We start from the raw sequence: 6102 nt of genomic DNA, 5'->3' as shown, positions 1-6102 counted from the left end.
CATTCCCAAACTGTAGAAGCTTCTTCCAAAGCATACGGCACCCTAGTAACGATAGATTAATTGATTGAATGAATGTAATTAAATGGACAGTTGCAACAATATTTTTTAAATTAAACAATCTACCACCCTATTTTTATTCAAAAATAACAAAATATAAACCAATAATTTAGTGAAATAAATTATACCAAAAAAAAGACAATCATTTTTCTCTTTAATTTGACATTTATATTGATATATTTTTTTTATCCATTTTTTCGTGGTTTTCTGGTTTTTCATTTATTTAACATTTTTCCTTAATCCAAATCCTGTATGTTTGTTTATGTGTACATAGAGTGAAGTTCAGATCAAAAATCCTAATAAAACAAAAAATTAAAATGAAAAAATAAAAAACAATCTGCTAACAATTTATCTATATACGGCATACACGTGCATACTAGTCGTACGCATACACATGAAGGGTTATTGTTTTTATTCTTTTTCGGTTCCCCTAATATATTTGTTTTCCTTCCTCTAAGTAATCTTGATGGATCAAAAAATTAACACAATACTGTAATAACCGGATCCTGGTTATTACCCAAGGTATTTAATACGTGATTATTTTATTAAATGATTGTGTGATAGCATGATAAACTGATATGTTTGGTACATGCTGGTATGCGAATTTGTGCATTTATTTGGATAAAGGTATATATTTATATATATATATATATATATAATATATATATATATATAGGGGAGCGATCAAATGCAAACCACTCAATTTGTACAAACCGTGCAAACTTCATTCAACYAATCATAATTTTTYATTTTRTTCRTTTTTTTGTAATTATGARAGGTTGATTAATCATTTTTATTGTDGAKGRTGTTAATCATAGATATTATCATCTTTATTATTTTAATTTTAGAGAAATACATGAAACAGTTTCATTAATTTTAGAGAAATACATGAAACAGTTTCATTAAGTATTATATGAAATAATTTCACAACCATATATGAAACAACTTCATCAAAAAAGTATTATACGAAACAATTTCACAAGATTAAACAATTTCATGAAAAAAATTCATAAGATTAAACAATGAAATCGACGGATGAAGGTGGTTTGTACGGTTTACACAAATGAGGGCGGTTTTCATTTGATCTCTCCTCTATATATATATATATATATATATATATATTTATGTATGCATAAAATATAGAAGTAAATATATATTTATGCATGCAAGTTATGCATGGAGTATGTATGCATGTGTGTCTGCATCGATGCATATGGGTAGCATGAGGTGGAAAGGGGGGTATGGAAGGCGGTTTAAGCCGACCTTCCATATTTGGAAGGTATAAAAGGGGCTTCACCTCTTCATTCCTTTTTCCTGCTATTTTGAGAAGTTGAGAGAAATTTAAAGAGTGTTGTACGGATTTGCTAAAAAGAGGTGATTTCAAGCTGATTTGCAAGTGTCAAGTTTCAAAGGATTGATTACAAGCAATTTGGTTTCAAAAGCTTTTTGAGGTGAGTGGTTTCTAAACCTTTTTGTATAAAGATTCTACTGGTTTTATTTGAATGTTTCGTATTGATATTCTTTGGAAAGAAACCTTGATTATATTGTTTAAGTGTTTATCCGGACAAGGAGTGACCGGATAAGTATTTAAACCGGACAAGCCTTGTGCGGCTTATTGACCGGATTAGTGTAAACCGGATAAGCCTTGAGCGGCTTATTGTCCGGATTGTTTTAAACCGGACAAGCCATGAGCGGTTTGTTGTCCGGAGTTGGTAAACCGGTTGAGTGTTGAGCGGTTTATAATTGGTAGTATTACTTAAAATTTTATACTGAGAAGTAGGAATACGACCACATGGGGAGCRRTTTATTTTTAAACCGGACAAGTCTTGAATGGACTGTTGTCCGGATTTGATATCCGTTCAATATGAATTTGTTGCAAGTGTAAACCRTTCAAAGAGAGTGTGGTGTGTTGACCGGACTTGATATCCGGACAAAGTGGATTTTATTCCAAGTATTTATACCGGACGTTTGTTGACCGGATTTGTTGACCGGATTGTTGACCGGATTTGAGATGATGTCTTGTGATTTTTTTAAAGGAAATTGTTATTTTATCATAAAATGAAGTTTTGACATATATGGTTTTGAACTGATAACAATTCCAATGACTGTGGTCTATTCAGAATTATTTTATAAATGTTTTGATGAAGTGATAAGGGTGGCATATCAAGAAGATGTGTCTATTTGATATAAGGGTGACATGTCAAGGAGAGGTGTCCATTTGATATAAGGGTGGCATATCAAGGAGAGGTGTCCATTTGATATAAGGGTGGCATATCAAGGAGAGGTGTACATTTGTTATAAGGGTGGCATTGTTTGTGTGTGGTATTATATAACATTTTCTATCATATCCCTTAAGATTACCGTGGTCTGGAAATCTTTATTTCTTTGTGATTTAAAGATTTAGAATCAAGGTTCTTATTGGAAATCATAGTCTGAATGTTATTGAAAAGGAAACGTCAGGTTTGACCTGAATCTTGTTTAAACCTCGCTTGATAAAGAAAAGGTTTAAAATGATATTAAGTGGAACCCGATTGGTTCAAAGGTATGAAATTTGTATAGCTGCGTGGTTAGCTTGAAAGTAGAAAATGATTTGATTTTACCTTTTTGCATATTCATATATTTGTTATATATATGAATAGTTGTTTTATAAAGATTTTGGTGATCCTTCACCCTGCAATTTACATGATTAGGGTAACTCACTAGACTCTTCAGTCTAACCCTCGTTTTTGTGATTTTAAAATATGTATTGCAGGAGGTGTAGAAGGTAAAGGAAAGGAAAATATTTAATGCTTTTCTTATATGCATTTCGGATGAGGAATTGCTTTTGATGATCAGTTTTGTTGTTTAGTACAAGATTGCATTTTGAATTTTTGGACCTTGTATTTGGTCATGACTGAATCTTGTATTAAGGGACCCAGATGTATATGAATATGTATTTCTTTGATATGAAATATGTGTTACATGTAATGTGTGGGTCGGGGCGTTACAGAATGGTGTCAGAGCCAGAGTTTAAGGGATTTAGGTATTAAACAGCATGATACCTAGACTTAAATTGTTCTTTTGAATGTTAAGGGTTCCGGACATAGTTAGCACCATTGGAAATAAATATGATGAGTTAAAAGAATAGTGTGTAAGGTAAATTTTAATTACATCTGGCCAGTGTAATTATAAATTTATAGGTACACATCTGAACTTGAATACTTCATTATATTTGGGAATGTGAAAATGTGATTACTAATACTAAACTTTGCAGATGTCTAGTCGAACTAGAAGATCTGAAATAATGGCTCGTCCAGAATCTGAGGAGAGAGAAGAAACACCTGTAAATCTACCAACTAGCATGTCCAGAAATAGAGGTCGGGGAAGACCAAGGGGACGTGGTAGAGGAAGAAGTCAGTCTCATGGAAGGGGTCAAACTGAAATACATTCTGAACATGAGGAATCCCACTATGGGAATGCTCAACAGGAACAAAGGCAGCAATCAGAGTTTATAACAAGAAATGATTTAGCAGAAGAAATGGGAAAACTGAGGGAAACTCTAATATCTATTATGGGACTGCCAGCTAGAATAGAAACTGAGCGAGTTGGAATTAATCATCCAGTTCCTTCAGCAAGTAGCAATAATCGGGGAGGAGATATAAAAATGTTTCTGACATGTAAACCTCCAACCTTTTCAGGAGAAAGAGATCCAGTTAAAGCAATGTGCTGAATGAAAGAAATTGAATCAATATTTAACACTAGTAGATGTTCTAAAGAATATAAGGTTAGATTTGCAGTATCTATGCTCAAATCTAATGCCTTATATTGGTGGGATGTGGAGTCCTCGGCACAACCGAATATACTGCAAACAATGTCTTGGGAGGAATTTGTGAGTAAATTTAAAAYACAATTYTGTCCTATGACAGCAGTAAGACAAATGGAGGAAGATTTTCTTAAGTTAGAGCAAGGAAGCAGATCTGTGTGGGAATATACTGAGAAATTTATTGAGTTTTTTCAATTTGCAGAGCATTATGTATCTTCAGAATCCCGAAAAGTACAAAGATATATTTGGGGTTTAAAACCTTATATTCGAGAGTTAGTGATTGCTACGAACCCTGAAACTTTCTCTTTGGCCGTTAATGCTGCTGAAGTTACTGAAAGAAATAAAAATCGGCAAGGTGAAGAGAAATTTGTTGAGAAAAGAAAATGGGAAGGGCCTTCATCTTTTCGATGACCGAAAACTGCAAGATATGATAACAGATCGAAACAAAAGATCGTTGAGAAAGTCTGCTCACAATGCCGACAGGTTCATCAAGGTGAATGCAAGATGGACCCAAGGAAATATTACAAATGCGGTGAAGCAAGTCATCTATCTAGAAATTGCCCAACTAACAAAAGGTGTTTTAATTGCAATTCTCCGGATCATATTCGACCGAATTGTCCCTTGTTAAAAGCTCCACAGTTAACAATGGGAAGTAATGCATCGGGTACACGGGGAAGATCTACTGTGAATAGAGGAAGGCAAGGAGGGGCACGTGGACGATCTTTCCAAATGACCAAGAATGAAGCAGAAATATCACCGGATGTAGTAACAGGTACATTTCTTCTAAATTCAATACATGCTAAGGTGTTATTTGACTCTGGTGCAAACTTTTTGTTTGTATCACCATTGTTTGCTCAAATTGGATGTCTGAATTCTGTGATGCTTGATGATGAGTTAGTAGTTGATACTGCTAATAGTCAAGAAATTGTTACTAGTATGTTCAATAACAGCATTATTGTTATTGAGGTTTGTGAGTTTCCGATCCGGTTATTTCCCATGCCGATGAAGGAATTTGATGTAGTGGTGGGTATGGACTGGTTGGCAAAGTATCAGGCTAGTATTAATTGTAATCAGAAAATGATCAGAATTATTYTGCCAGACCAGAGAACAGTTGTTATTTATGATGATCGTCAGAATCATCACACTAGTATTTTGTCAGTAATGAAAGCCCGGAAAAGTATTCGAAGGAAGTGCCAAGGATGTTTGGCATTTGTAATCGATCTAAAGAAAGAAAAAGGAAAAGAAGATCTAATTCCGATTGTTAGTGAATATCCAGAAGTTTTTCCGGAAGACTTATCTGGATTACCACCAGATAGAGTTATTGAATTCTGAATCGATCTTATACCAGGGGCTGCACCAGTAGCTAAGGCTCCATATCATTTAGCTCCATCTGAATTGAAGGAATTGGTAACACAGTTGAAAGATTTAACTGATAAAGGATTCATTAGACCCAGTACTTCGCCTTGGGGTGCTCCGGTCTTATATGTTAAGAAAAAGGATGGGTCTATGCGAATGTGTATAGACTATCGTGAACTGAATAAGTTGACAATTAAAAACAAATATCCTTTGCCAAGGATTGTTGATTTGTTTGATCAACTTGTGGGAGCAAGTTATTTTTCTAAAATCGATTTGAGGTCAGGATATCATCAACTTAAAGTCAGAGAAGAAGATATGGCCATAACAGCATTCAGAACAAGGTACGGACATCATGAATTCTTAGTTATGTCATTCGGTTTAACTAATGCGCCCGCAGCCTTTATGGATATGATGAATAGGGTATGTAAGRAATATCTTGATAAATTCGTTATTGTATTTATCGATGATATTCTTATATACTCTAAAACCGAAGAAGAACATGCAAAACATCTTCGTCTGATACTGGAATTGTTGAAAAGAGAAAATTTGTATGCTAAAATGTCCAAGTGTGAATTCTGGCTAAGAGAAGTTCAATTTTTGGGTCATGTTATCTTAGAAGCCGGAGTACAAGTAGATCCAATGAAAATAGAAGCAGTTGCAAAATGGGAAGCTCCAAAGACTCCGTCTGAAGTTCGTAGCTTTTTGGGTTTGGCAGGTTACTACCGAAAGTTTATTCAAGACTTTTCTAAGATAGCCGTGCCATTAACCAAATTGAGTCAAAAGAATGTTAAATTCCAGTGGGAAAAAGAACAACAAGAAGCTTTCCAACTATTAAAGGATCATCTTTGTAGCGCACCAGTGTTGACTCTACCAGATGGATCTGAAGA

Source organism: Cynara cardunculus (genome assembly GCF_001531365.2).
Source record: "Cynara cardunculus var. scolymus isolate 2C chromosome LG 2, CcrdV1, whole genome shotgun sequence".
In the NCBI taxonomy this organism is placed as follows: domain Eukaryota; kingdom Viridiplantae; phylum Streptophyta; class Magnoliopsida; order Asterales; family Asteraceae; genus Cynara; species Cynara cardunculus.
Note: the sequence above shows the minus strand (reverse complement) of the source record.